The following is a 15,402-nucleotide window of genomic DNA, read 5'->3' on the forward strand; positions in this document are numbered from 1 at the left end:
CCCGATAAATTCTCTTAAAATGATTGCATTGTTATGCAGCTGTGTGTTAACTCCTAGCTATAAAGTGAAGCTAAAATATAGCTATTTAAGCTTTAATAATGCCACAAAAAAATGATGCATGTATCACGTAAAAAATAAGAACAATTACTGGCAATTAAAGTGACTGTCATTTGTTCCTAAAATTCTCTTAAATACATTAAGAAAATTGAGATTTAGGTTTTTTGCTTTGAGAGAAATGGAAATTATCCTAAACCTAATATGAAGATGCTTTGGATTTTATCATATATGTGAAATTTCACTGACTCCTAGTTTATTTCTTGGCTGTTCTACTGCGCGCGCGCGCGCACACACACACACACACACACACACACACACACACACACTTTAAAATAAAAGTGCACTGATCCATAGCACTCATAGAAAAAATTAGTACCCAAAACTCCACTGACAGTAACATGCCTTCAGTTTTTTGAACTACACCCATCTAGATGGAGAGATGAACAAATCAGAAACATTAAACTGAATATTTAAGCCTTACCACACAGATAATTAACCTTGAGTAGTACAAGAACTTTCGTGTTTCTTTCTTTGATTTTGCCTCAGGTATTAACCACCCAAAAAGTTAAAGGCTGCTTTTAAACTTCTCTGGCAAACAGCTGGGTAGCATTTCACATGACATAACAAGAACTTCACTAATATGACTTCCAAAAAATTAAAAGCTAGTTTGCATTGCTGTTGCTGTTGGGTGCTTGGGGCCATTTGGAGTGAAAAGAATTCTGCAGCTAATTAGAAACGCAACACGATGAGGAAGAAAAGTCTGGCATGGTTTCTCTTCAAAGCTTAGGCTAGGGATCGTTCTAAGGAGAGTCTGTGTTGCAGTTTACTAAAGAGTTGGTGCCTCTAGTTTGGTCCTCAACAAACAGCACTCTAATTGTCACTGAAATTAGACACAAGCTGGTAGAAATAAGTCTTTAAAATAATACAAATTCTATCCAAATTATAATCCTAATCTCAGTCCTGAGTAAGCAAGACTTATTAATAGAAGAGTCTATGGAAGAATTAATAACGGCATTTTAAATGGTCCCAGAATAAAGTATCTTGTAATATAAGTATCCTTGGCTGACAGAGGATATGAAAGGACTTTTCTCAGTAAAATATGGTAATTAGCTTTATCGATTAATCTCATGACCTCCCTCTTTAATTTTGTTTATTTATTTTGTCTTTGTGCCATTTCTTGGGCCGCTCCCGCGGCATATGGAGGTTCCCAGGCTAGGGGTCTAATCGGAGCTGTAGCTGCCAGCCTACGCCAGAGCCACAGCAACGCGAGATCTGAGCCGCGTCTGCAACCTACACCACAGCTCACGGCAACGCCGGATCTTTTAACCCACTGAACAAGGGCAGGGATCGAACCCACAACTTTATGGTTCCTAGTCGGATTCGTTAACCACTGCGCCGTGACGGGAACTCTCTCCCTCTTTAATTTTAAATAAGACATGTGGGAAGAACTAGTCAGTGAGCAGTGCAAAGAGCAAGGCAGGTACAGCAAGGACCTCAGACACCATGAGGAGATTGGAGGCAGCAGGACTGAGTCCCTGAAGCTGCCTTAGAATCTCATATTTAATGACGTCTTAGTGGGTGCTGGGCTTTAAACACTTTACCTGCATCACTTTATTTAATCCTCGAAGCCATATCAGAGTCAATTGCTGTCCCTTTTATATGAAAAAACTGAGGTTTAGAGATGTGAAGTGGCCAGAATGTCAACCAAGCTTGCCTGATTGCAAAGTCTGTACTGTACTGGCTAAAAATACAGCCAGACAGATCCTCTGGTCACAGCCCTAAGCACCATATTCTCCTGGTCCTGAAGAAGTAAAGCAGTGCTTTCTAGAGCAAGCAAGACTTCTCTGAATTAGTGTTGATTCTACCTATTGTGGAATTAAGAATACTATTAAAGGAAGGGAAACAATTCTTAGTCATTGGAACTCATAATTGGCTTTCAGGATACTGGCGTGAAAATTAATAGAAATATTTTGTGGCACTTCTCCAACATCCTGAAAAGCACTAATTTCTTCCTCCACTGTTGTTCAAAGAATGAGATTACCAACAATTGTTAGAAGCAGTGTACCTGTATGGAGACAAGTACTAAGATAAAAGATATAAGTCGATGAGCCCCTTTTCTTGCTGGTCCTCAGAACTAAGATACCAGAACTTCCAGAAAACACGACTTCTTCAAGAAGAAAAAAATTAGCATAGATAGTGTGTTTCTCATTGCCCTTGACCTCCCCTTTGTGGTTGTTTAATCCCCTATGTCACAGCAGGAAGTAAACTCATCATTGATGGTGGACTCTTCCCAAAAACTTCTTGTGCTTATGCTCCCTTTCCTGGACACCTACTAAAGTTCATGTATTATTTAAAAACAATGAAAATCCCTTTTTTGATCTCAAATATGTGTGTGTGTGTGCGTGTGCGTGTGTGTGTGTGTGTGTGTGTGTGTACATTCTCCATTTGGTGTTTATAAATCAGAGTGGAGAATTTCACAAAACAACCTAGCTCATAGTTCACTTCCCCACTCAAGTCATCATTGCTCCCACCAGCGTGACAGGAAGAGTCTTTTGCTTCTTTATCAATATGACAAGAGGAGAATTTGCTTGTATTGGTATCTTTACTTTGAAGTGAAGTGAAACCCCATCGCTTTTATTTTGTTGGTAAAAATCCTTAAGAACCCTCCTATCTTTGACCCCATATGGAGTCCTATAATCTAGTCTCACTTGGGGCACCAGAACCTTTTAGGCCATCACTGCTGAAATTGGTGCTGGAAAGGAAAATAATATCTCTCAGAAAAGTCAGAGAGACTAACAGGAAATTGTGTGTGGAGAATATTAGAAAGAAAAAAGCTGAGAGAGATTTTTGTGTTTCATTTTTACTCGCACTTTTCATGTTAGCTCTTTGCTGTTTACAATACTCTTGTTTGCTTCGCTTTGACTCACATGTTTTTGTGAATCAGCTTTAGGACTAAATAAATGTTTTTGTGAATCAGCTTTAGGACTAAAGCACTGTGAAGCATGAAGAAAATGATTGTTTTTCAAAAGAGTTCCTTGGTGCTCTTTATTTCATGTATAAGACACACAATCCAAAAGGGTTTTGCATCAACATCTAAGAAATGTGAAATGATGTTAGATTTTACATAGAAAACAATGCTAAGGCTAATAGCAGTTACTAGTACTGAGATAAATAATAGCAGTAGAGATAAATAATAGCAGTAGAGGTAAAATGGTTCTATTTTTATTTACATAGTAGTACAGATAACCCTTATTCTTTATTTCTGAGTAAAACGCAAGTGTACATTTCCAAATGTGTACAATAGTTAAAATGGAGGTAAATGATCAGAAACCAAGAGGACAGAGGATAAAAATAATTTTGTGAAGATAAGTGCTGTAGTTAATTCCTAGTTTGACTTTGAGCTTTTGAGAGTCAGAGCAAAATAAGGGAAAGAAAATTAGGGTTATGTAATTCCTACTATCAAAATTACCAAAAGAAACAAATGCTTTTCTAGCAATAAATGCTTTTCTGGCAATAAATGCTGGTAGAAGTTGGTCACTCATATTCTTAAATTAAGATTATTTGAAAGGGAGTTCACATTGTGGTTCAACAGTAATGAACTCACCTAGGATCTATGAGGATGCAGGTTCAAACCCTGGCCTCACTCAGTGGGTTAAGGATCCGGTGTTGCCGTGAGCTGTGGTGTAGGTCAAAGACGCAACTCGGATTTGTGTTGCTGTGGCTGTGGTATGGCTGTGGTGTAGGCTGGCAGCTGTAGCTCTGATTCCACCCCTAGCCTGGGATCTTCCATATGCCATGGGTATGGCCCTAAAAAGACCAAAAAAAAAAAAAAAAAAAAAAAAAGATTATTTGAAACACTCTTACTTAACTTTCAATAACTTCAATTGAAATTATATTATAGAAATAGGGCTTAAAGCATTAGAGGAAAGAAGAGTTAACACATCTTTCTCAGATATGTTTTGTAAATTTGCATTTATTTATTTATTTATTTATTTATTTATTTTGTATTTTGTCTAAGGCTGCACCCGTGGCACATGGAGGTTCCCAGGCTAGGGGTTGAATCGGAGCTACAGCTGCCGGCTTACACCATAGCCACAGCAACTCGGAATCCAAGCCCTGTCTGCTACCCATACCACAGGTCACAGCAACAGGGGATCCTTAACCCTAAATTTGTTTTTAATAGGTACTGGAGAACATGCATTCAAGGTTTTAACATCCCAACAAAGATCTGATATGGTGAAGCTGACATTTTGCTCTGAAAACTAATGGTGCCCAAAGAGAGAGTCACTCCAACCCAAAGAAGTGGGCTTCAGGGGTATCTACGCATGGAGTCAAAAGTCTCTCTGTCTCTGTTGGGATTTAATGCAGGAAACAGAAACCACTCTAGGTACTTCCAGCAGAAAGGGATTTAGTACAGGAAACCAGATGATCATACAATAATTGGAAGGGCTAGAAAAGCATAAGTCAGGGGATTGCCACAGGTCTTTTGGTTTCAAGGTCAGCTGTGAACCAGATCTTAGGAAATTAATTACTTCTATTGCTGATACATCAGTTGCCACGAACACAGCTACGTCCCACTCATGAAACTGCTGACTAGACAGAGAAATATAGAGTCCAGAGCTTGGATGTCAGCTGCCACTTCTGCAAAAAAGACAGCTTTAAACTTCCATCTACTTTCCAGATGTCTTCCAAGTACATATCATAATACATCCAGAATCCTAGCTGCCAAGGAATCTGAGAAATGTAAATTTTATCCTTCAGCCCTTCAGTATAGAGGAAGGAGACAGAGAGTAAGATATAAATTGATGCCAAGTGCCCAAAGTTGGTATATAGCACATTCCCCCAAAGAGCTTTTATTCTGCCCATGTCTTTTCAGGTCTTCAGTTGAGACCTTCAAGTTCATGCCATAGAACATGGAAGATGTTCTTTTCGGAAAATGTTAAGTGCTGTGTGCTACCATTCTTTAGTTCCTGAATCAGTCCTGATTCTGGTGGAAAGCACTTGTATTACTCCAGCCCTCTTCATCTTCCTTCTCAGTTGGGAATGAGAAAGATGAACACAGTGGGTAAGGATGGTCAGGGTACGTCAGAATGTGTCAGTGTTGGCCATTGGGAATCCATGTGGTCCTGAGCTGACCTTGCAGCTTGGTCTGGGATGCTGGTTCCCTGAACAGACTCAGCCTTTCTTGTCAATACTGCTTTGCAGCAAGTGAGTTATATGCTTTGAGGATGAATCCTAATATAGAGAATCAGTTGCTTGAATGAATGCATATATTTATTTCTATAATGAATGTTTGCTAAAAAAGAGCAATTTATATTTTAACAGAGCTTATCTTAAACTACTGTTTTTAGGAGTTCCTGTCATGGCTCAGCGGAAAGAAATCTGACTAGTATCCACGACGACACAGGTTCGATCCCTGGCCTCACTCAGTGGGTAAAGGATCTGGTGTAGCCGTGAGCTGTGGTGTAGGTTGCAGACATGGCTTGGATCTGGCATTGCTGTGGCTATAGCTGTAGCTGCAATTGGACCCCTAGGCTGGGAACCTCCATATGCCTCAGGGTAGCCCTAAAATAAATAAATAAATAAATAAAAATAAACTACTATTTTTAGAGTAGCGGGCAAACAGTTTCAGTGGCCTCTTAAAGCCATTTTGGAGATGGTATAGATATGCATGTGTCTTATGTTTGTCATGATAGATATGAATCGGATCTTCTTATCTGAGTTAAGTTATTTAGATTTGTTTAAAGAAATGACCTGTAAACCTAGCCTTCTTTTCTACCATTTACAGTTGGTTATTTGATTACTCAGAAAATCATTCTTGCCTCCTCTGGTTCTGACAGGAGAATTGGGAACAGGATTTGAAGTTCATTAACAGTCTAGCCAGTTTAGACTCCATAAGTGACTCTGCATCTATAATATAATAGAATGTAAATCTGTTCTACATAATCTGTAATCTGAAATGAAACATTCACATCAGAGGTTTGTCTGACAGCACCAGCACAAGGTCAGTGTTGACAAAGGTGGAAAGGAAAATGAAATGTCTAGTAGAAAGGTAGACCTGCCAAAGGAAATTACCCCTCTGGTAATTAATACTAATTATTACACCACAAATGTGATAATACTAGACCTTTTTACTTGATACTTTTCAATCAAGTGTTAGTAGGTGGGATTTGGGGAGCTTTTTGGTTATTAATATGGCTTTTCCTTATTTGAATGTAGATTCTTCTACTAACTTTGCTTGGTAAAAATCAAGATTAACCCTTCAAATGTGACTTTCAGATATACTGTCTAGAAGAGTTTGTCTTTTCGAAAAACAAGAGATTACCATGTTTTATTAATTTCCTTTTATTTTCTAATTTAATGTATTCAGGCTTTAAGAAGACTTATCAAATAGAATAATTGCTGACTTGGAAAAGTTATTTCCCACATTACTAAGTCTTTAGTGTGAGGTGACCTGTCTCTAAAAGGTCTCCAAAGGGGGTGTGTTTGCCTCATGGGGTGCACAAAATAATACATTAAGATGTAGGGTGGAGGGAGTTCCTGTCGTGGCTCAGTGGTTAACGAACCCAACTAGCATCCATGAGGACCTGGGTTCAATCCCTGGCCTCGCTCAATGGGTTAAGGATCCAGCATTGTCATGAGGTGTGGTGTAGGTCTCAGAGGCAGCTTAGATCCCTCTATTGCTGTGGCTGTGGCATAGGCCGACAGCTGTAGATTCGACCACCTAGCCTGGGAACCTCCATGTGCTGTGGGTGTGGCCCTAAAAAAACAGGGAAAAAAAAAAAAAACCATATTGGTTTTTTGTTTGTTTGTTTTTGGGGTTTTTTTTTTTTTGGTGTTTGGTTTTTGTGGGGGTTTTTTGTTTTTGTTTTTGTTTTTGCTTTTTAGGGCCATACCTATAGCACATGTAAGTTCCCAGGCTAGGAGTCGAATCTGAGCTACAGCTGCTGGTCTACACCACAGCCACAGCGATGCAGGATCTGAGCCATGTCTGCGACCTAGAGCTGATGTTTTTTTCTATAGCTATCAAATCCCTGCCCACAATTACTCAAGTCATAACATGAACATAGCTGTTGTCACCAACCATGTATGTGATAGAGACTTCTAATAGAATGTAAGATGTGTGCCTGCTGCAGTTTCCATGGCCATTACAAGATCTCTGTGATACCATTAGTACAGAAAAGGCCAAGGAATGTATCTCAGGCTGAGAGAACATAGTTTTTACTCATCATTAACATTCATATTCCCTGTCCTTTCTAACTGAAATCTTTGAGCCTGATTTTTCTGGCCCTAGATCTTTAGTTTATGCAAATTCATATAATTGCTTTTGCCTCTTCTTGGAAATGTGTCGATTTGTTGGGTTAAAATAAACAGATTAAATTATAACCATAAGTACACGTGGTTAACTTTCTATTACAAGTCCATTGCAGTGTCTTTTGGCTTCCAACTTTTGTGCTCTTTATTTTGCTTAGTGGATAAAGAATACTAACTTTATAGAATTGGGGGCTTTCTAGCTCAAGAAACACTTGAGCTATGTATTGCCTTCATCTTCCTCAACCCACATGATATCCTATTCCTCCTGGCCACCCATGCTGGCTTCAGATTCATACTGGGATAGCATTCCAAGTTCTTGTCCTCCCTGTCCCTGTATATGAGCCAATTCCTCCAGGGCACCAAGATAAGTTAGGTTGGCCCTCTCCTGAAACTGCTTTTCTGAGCTGATCAGCACTCTTCCCATCATTTGATGCAATGGTCCTCTTCCTGCTCCAGCTACCTGAAGTCCTTGTCATTTGACCCTTTACTTTTTGACGCTGTCTTTTCCTTTGGATTCTCCTACAAAGCCCTCACCATGTTCTCTTCTTTCCTTTCTCACAAGATTAGCTTAATCTCCAAGGATTCCTTTCTTCTTTGTATCTCATTGTGTGAACACACTTCAAGATTCCACCGTTAGCCACCTTCCCCTCTCTATTAGCTATGATCTCTACCAGACATAAAACATTAGCAATCACCATTCTCTTTCTCCGAAACTGACTTACTTCATACTCTCATGTAAAGCCACAAATTCCTGCTATACATATTTTACAAGAAATCTCAAAGTCAATATCTTTTACCCCAACTAAGTCCTTTTTCTTCTGTACAGGCCATATCATTAGGACACTTCAACTCCAAACAGCATAGAATATCAGAGTCCCAGAGCAAATTCATGAGTGGGAAATTGAGTCCAAAGCCACAAGCATTTACAAGAAGCAAGACATAGTAACTAAGACAAAAGCCAGCTGAGTGAATTGCTTTGTAAAGCACTTCATAAATGAAGGCTTATGAAGGTCAGAAGCTCTGCCTCAAGTTCAAAAGGCAGGTCCTTTGAAAGGCATGCACATCTGCTCTTTTTAAAAAGTGTGCAATTATTATCCCTTGAGAATGGCCTCTTAACTCTTTTGCCTGACTTGATTATCTCCCCAAACAATAGATTTATCTCTAAATTTTCTTCCACTCACTCTTTTTTAAATTGAAGTATAGCTGATTTAAAGTGTTGTATTAATTTCTGCTGAATAACGAAATGATATATATATATTCTTTTTAAAATATTCTTTCCTATTATGGTTTATCATGGAATATTGAATATATGCTATACTAGTTGTTTATCCATTCTGTATATAATAGCTTACTTCTGCTAACCCCAACCCCTCACTCCATCCCTCTCCCAGCCCTCTCCCCCTTGGCAACCACAAATCTGTTCTTTATGCCCAGTAGAGACCCAGCCACCAGTAGGCATGCATGAATGCCCATTTCAATGAGATACACTTACTACCAACCCCTTTACCTTTATGAGGAAAAACATACTGCTCCCCCATACATCCCCAGCCTGTAGAATCCACAAGAACATTTAAGATAATCATAGTTGTTGCTGGTTTTAACTTAGGAACTTAGTCTTAATGATAGAGATTTTTATTATTATTTTATCATTTTTTCATATACTAACAAATAGGATTCTTTCTGGTCTGGGTTTAGCACAAAGAATCCTAAAATGTCTGAATGAAAAGGCAAGCTAATTAACTGGTCAGGTGTGCTGGGATCTGCCTCTGGCTACAGCCACATTCCCAGTCACACATTTGGTTGAAACACACACCAGCTACCAGCCTCTCTTCCAGGGGCTTGTTGGGATCTCCTCTCCCACCTGGGAGACCTTCCTGACGGACCTTTCCTCTCTCTACTCCTCATAGTGACCTCAAGACCTCACAGATAAAATGTTATTTCTTCTCCTATAAATGTTTAGCTTCTCCTAAACTAATAAAAGCACTTCATTTTAAAAGATGGAAGTGGATGCCCTAAGAAATTAGGAATTTAGATAGTGAGTATGCATTTCCCAGTTGTAAAAAGACTGGAAGGGCATTTCAAGCACAGAGAACAGCAGGCACAAAAGCAAGGAGGCAAAAGATTACCTGCAGTCATAGGTGTGGAACTGTTCTAGCTCAACAGAAGCATTTGAAAAGGATGGCAGAAAGCGCATTTGGCCTGAATGATAAATTAGCAGTTAACTGAATAGTTCAGTTTTTTGTGACTGAGTTTCACAAACCCAAAGACCTCTATATTTAAGTGATTGGTTATTGTCGCAAACTAGCTCTTTGTTCAGCTGTAATGGTAATTGCCTTTATTCTAAAATGGAATCTTTTTTCCTTGCCAAGAAAGGAGTTACTTCACTTTGCATCTTTCTCTTCCCTTTTGGTTCTTTCCATTTATGTTTTACAGACACATGGACACACCCTTTAAGCTAAGATTTCAATGAAAAACCTAGCCAATCCAGTTTTAACTTTGTCATTGGCGGTGTTAATATGGAGACAGTCACCTTCTTGTTGCTCAATAGGGTGAGACATTGAATAAGGCTTGGGCATGTGCATGGAGCCAGCATGTCTGGCTTCAGCCACCTCCTTCTCCTCCATTGCCAAAGAAGCAGAAGCAAAGGAACCATCTCCTTATTGTTCTCTTGCATAAATGGGCCGACTGCCCATCAGGGGAGGGTGGTGCCTCAGCATTTATGTGACCTGCTATGGAAGGGTGGGGTTACTGTCTCAAAATCCCTGCTCTTAAAAACTGGGAAAAGAGGCCCTTCCAAGTAACTAAAGGAAAAGAAAAAGAATTGGTCTGCAAACCTGCTGGCTGCTATTAATGGGAAAGAATTCTAGATCACTTCACTGCTAGCAAGGACAGCTGAAGAAAATACAGTCCAGGCTCACAGGAAACATGAAGATGGCCAGTCCTTCACCTTGCTGTCCAGCGTCAAAAGGCAACCTGATTCTCCTTTTGACCAGACACACACAATTGAGCTCTTTTGAATCTGACATCACAGATGTTGGGGCATATTTTTGCAGAGTAGTTTATGATGACATTTATGAGCTATATGCCTCACAGTGTCATCTTTCAAGATGAGTGAAGGCAATCCAACACATGGAGAAACTAAAGTGTCAGGAGCCCCAGCACAGGCCCCAGCAGGTAGAAGCCCAAGAAAGGGAATGACAAACCAACAGAATGTTCACACCAGCAAATGTCACTCCTGACTGGGATGTATTTGTTTTTGAGTGGGAGAAGAAAAGTATATTTAGGGAGACAAGTTGGATAAAGATAAGCATGGAGGGAAAAAATATAGGAGGCAAATCTAAATCAAACCTGTCTTTAATGTGCAGCCAAGTCCAAGCATGAAAAAGTGTATTCTAGGAATATTATGAATATTTCTACATAGAGCTTGTTCCTATTCCTCTAATAAGTAAGAACTGTTTCCATCCAAACTGAGATTTCAAAGATATTAGACATGTAGGCTAAATTCAGTTCCAGCCAAAGGAGCAGCAGAAGTTCAAAGTCAAACTGATGTGTACCTGGTGGCTACAAGGATGACCCATACATTGCCCAGGTGGGTTTGAATGGTCACAACTCTGTGAGAGGCATGGTATCAAAGGACTTCTATAATAACCCTTTGGTTCAGAGAGCCTAGATAAGAAAGAAACTTTCTCTAAAGCATCATGTCACATTACTGCCATACAGGATTCTGGGTAAAGGTCTATTTTCCATTAAAAAAAACTTTAAAATTTTTATTAAACTCCTGCAGCAAGATAACTGTTTTTAAACACATTGCTTTTGGAGATGGTATAAGCAAATCTGTGAGACAAAAGTTAAGATGTGTCATGTTACTTTTTTTAATGAGGACATTTTTTAACAGCAATTTTATTCCTCTTTAAAATCTTGATCCAATCCTGTTCGCCATCAATGAGGTAGAAAGAGGCTGCATAGGTTAGAAAAGAGACCACTGACATCCTTGTCAAAAAGGAGGTCATATCTCACCATGCTAAATGCAGGCAGGAATAAATTTCAGGTGCTGGGATTCTGCTTTTCAGATCTTAGTGCATGTTGTCTATATTGTGAATGTAGCCTATCCAAAGCCATATTCTTCTTTTTTTAGCCTTGTTAAGTTTTTCATCTGCCTGGGGCATTGGGAGTATGATCTCAGAACTCTGGCCAACCTGAAGTTGGATCCTAGCTCTGAGTTTACAAGCTAGGGACCTAAAACTTTCCTTCATTTTTCTGTTTGCTTTTTCAGAGCTTTCCTATCTTGATCTATTAAAAATAACAATGTAAATATGAAAGCAAACCAGGAATTCCCGTCGTGGTGCAGTGGTGAACGAATCCGACTAGGAACCATGAGGTTGCAGGTTCGATCCCTTGCCTTGCTCAGTGGGTTAATGATCCGGTGTTGCCGTGAGCTGTGGTGTAGGTTGCAGACGCGGCTCGGATCCCGAGTTGCTGTGGCTCTGGCATAGGCCGGTGGCTACAGCTCCAATTCGACCCCTAGCCTGGGAACCTCCATATGCCATGGGAGCGGCCCAAGAAATAGCTAAAAAGAAAAGAAAAAAGAAAAAGAAAAAGAAAGCAAACCAAAGAACTATGTTAAAGCAAATAGTGAATGGTAAATGGCACCATGATCCAATCAGCTGCTAAAAAAGAAACTTGGGCACCATCCTTGACTTGTCCCTCCCTCTCTAGTCCTGTGAATCCCTTCTTCTCCACTCTCTTTCCCATTGCTTCATCCCACTGCTAGGTGTCCAGTCTCACCCCTTTCTGATGCATTCTCTGTGCTACCACCATATTGTTCTTTCTCAACCACAAATGTGATCCTGTTGTTGCTATCTTTGGCTGCTCCAGTATCCTCCATTGCACTCAGGATAAAGTCAAGGCAATTCATTATCTGGCTCTAGTACGCCTACCTCTCCAGTCTCACCTCTGGCTCTACCTTCCCCTATCCGTTCCTACCCCTCCCCCAACTCTCTGCTCAACTATTCTAGACTACTTATAGTAGTTAATATTAGAATTATCTAAGATTTCTTTTAAGTGCCTCCTCTTCTTGGAAACTTTCCCTGACTTACCCCCTCACCCCACCTGGTATGGGTTGAGAGCCCTTTCCAAAGTCTCCCAAAGGACCCCATGCCCCCCTCAATTATAGCACATGTTTTGCTGGGTGGTGATTATATGTGGGCTCCCTAAGGGTAAGGATAGTCTTTGTCTTTGTAATCCTGACACCTAGCACAGTACTTGGCATGTGGGATGCACTTCATGGTTGTGAAAGAATAAGTGAATAAACTCATACACCTAGCCCTAGCACAGGGTCAGATGCAATGTGGGCATTCAGTGAGTCTGGTTTCCTTTTTTGTTTCTTGGATAAGGTCCAGAATCAAAGGATTTCTCAAATGGTGACTGTTCTGCAGGAACTGCTGTGAAGTTTTGTCCTCCTTTGATACGTAGCAGGACATAAGTACCTACTTTTGATCCCTTTCCTTCCCATCTCTCTAAATACACATGAGGCATCTCTAGCAACTCAGAGAGATCCCTTAAACCAACTTCCCCTTCCATGGAATCTCTGGACATTGGACCGTTGGATTCCCCAAGAGTCACTTGAGGAGCTGGTGAAAATACAGATGCCTATGCCCCACCCTCTGGGCAAGTCTGGGGTGGAACCCAGTGATTATAACTTTCAAAGCTCTCCCCAAAGTAATACAGAAGTTCTGCCAAAGTTGAGAACTACTATGCACAGGTCAGACTTGACAGTTTCAAACTTTAAAAGGAAATGCCACTTAGTCTATGTTTCCTTCCCTCATGCCACTTGGCAGTAAGCCAGGCACACTTGCTCCTGCCAGGAGAGGAAACAAAAAGGAGGTGTATATTTTTATTCATGTGCCTATTTCTATCTTGTCTTATTCCAAAACAACTTAGGATGCCCTGGGACAATAAACAAATAGGAAATTATGGAACCTCACAAAGTTTATATCCATCACATGGCGAAATCCTCCCTAAGGGAAAGAATTTAGTTCCTGTGACTTTGAACAGGATCCTCTTGTGATATCACATCTTTCTTTCCTGATGTCATTCTTCATGAAGTTGTGCAACTTTGGAACCATGATGCCTCCAAGGAAACTCAACAGTTTCTTGTGCTGTCAGTTTGTATGTCTATAGGAGATAAATGGTCTTCTTAGTTCTTTTTTCTTTACTTTGGTGCCACCGATGTTAGTCTGCAAATGTGATTTCCACAGTCCAGTAGGAAGATCTTCACTACCCTGAATCCAGAGCTTATGACACTGATCAGGAAAATTTCTAGGACTGACATGATCCTGGATCTGGTCCTTGACTCCTTCCCAAAATTCCCAAGTCCATGGAGATTTTTCTTGCAGAGCGGCCAGGAATACTAGTCATACTAGTCAGTGCAGGAGCTCATTTCCTCCACTGCTGCATATTAATACTAAACCAGGCCTACAAGATGTAGAGCTTAGGAAGACCTTCCTTGACTTAAAATTCCTCTCTTGTAAGTGGATCTGGGACTCTTTCATATTCTCCCCATTCTGACAGTGACCGCCAGCAATGCACGTGACAAATGAGAATTTCCTCAAGAGCACCAGTCTTGGTATAGAGAAACCCCAGCAACAGAAATAATATAACCCTAGTTAGGTGGCCGGAGAACCCTTCTTTCTAAGTCCCTCCACTTCTAGAAATCCTCCTGACCCACACAGTGGTCCCAAGGGAAAAACATTGTGTACTTGCACAAACCCCCTACAATTAAGACCCAGCCACCAGTAGACATGCATGAAATTCATGGAGGAACTTTCCTATGACTGTTCTATGGGGCTCTTGTCCCTTGACAGGCCAATAATTTCCAAACTGAATTGAGGGTATAGGGAAGTATCCACCCCCCACATCCATCACACCCTGCCATGAGGCCAGAAAATAGTGCTGCCTTGTGACTTAGCTTTTTATTACCTTCAGTATTTTTCTAATCCCATCTCCTGAGGACTCTGGCCCTGGTCCAAAGGTAGAAGGATCAGATACAATGATGATGCCATCTTTTTTTGATGCCCTTGTTTTAGAAATTTCTGCTCTGTATGAGTTATTTCCTTGTTTAGTACATTGGAGCAGGCCTTGAGGGTGATTCTTAGCCCCTAAGGATTTAGGACCAGGAGGCTGAGGCAGCTGAGTAGCTCTGTCTAGTCATTTCTCCTCCTCATGAGGCTTTTTGTGATGTTAGAAATACTACTCATGGGAAGTTATGTCTGATTTTGTGATGGGCATATATAGCTTAGATCTTTATCCTATAATTTCTTTTACTCTGCTTACTACCTCACTGTATTAAAACAAAAATAAAAATTCATTTATTCATTCATTCATGCAATAAACGTTCATTGAGAACCGCGTATGTGCCAGACACTGTTCGAGGTACTTGATCTATCCAGTGAGCAAAATAGGTTAAAAATACTTTCTGTCTTGGAACTTTATCCTAGTGGGTTTGGGGAGCTGGGTACAATTTAAATAGAATGGTCAGAGTACAGCTCACTGAGAAGGTGACATTTGAACAAGACTGGACCCAGGTGAGTGAGTTAGCATTTTGGCATCTGGGAGAATTGATGTTCAGGCAAAAGGAATAGCTAGTGTAGAATTCTTAAGGGGTGTGTTCTAGAAATGGCAATGAGAGGAATATTAATGGAACAAAACGAGAGAGGGAATAGGAGCCAGACTACACGGGGTCTCAGAAGACATTGCCAGGCCTAAGATACTGTTTTTAACAAAATAGATTCTCACACACTTAATATTTTCAACCTTACCATAATAAAAATAATAGAGACTCACAGATAATTGAGAACTCTTTTTTTTAGCCAACACTGTCAATATCTGTTTCAGTAAAAATTGTATCAGAACAGCAATATATAAATGATGCTGATAAGCATGATTTGACTTTCAACTCCTTTCCCTTTCCACTCCTTCTTCAGGGCCCTGAGTAATTCACCTGTAGAATGTCCACCCACATTGCTGAGGTTT

General features: G+C 40.2%; 1 long non-coding RNA gene across 5 annotated transcripts in view; it reads left to right on the plus strand.

Annotated features, from left to right (window-relative positions):
• LOC102167654 (uncharacterized) overlaps nucleotides 1–15,402 on the plus strand; it is a 238,403-nt gene that overhangs the window by 186,316 nt on the left and 36,685 nt on the right. For 2 of the 5 annotated variants that reach the window (XR_014815857.1, XR_014815858.1), the window contains exon 3: nucleotides 4,934–5,122. The exons of the other annotated variants lie outside the window; for them this stretch is intronic. This is a non-coding gene — a long non-coding RNA (uncharacterized LOC102167654). The remainder of the gene's footprint in view (nucleotides 1–4,933; nucleotides 5,123–15,402) is intronic. 5 annotated transcript variants of the gene reach the window in all.

Source organism: Sus scrofa, chromosome 9, assembly GCF_054392235.1.
Source record: "Sus scrofa isolate SSC_HxYL_T2T_F1_AM1 chromosome 9, Sscrofa_HxYL_maternal_Yorkshire_Landrace_v2.0, whole genome shotgun sequence".
Taxonomy (NCBI): Eukaryota; Metazoa; Chordata; class Mammalia; order Artiodactyla; family Suidae; genus Sus; species Sus scrofa.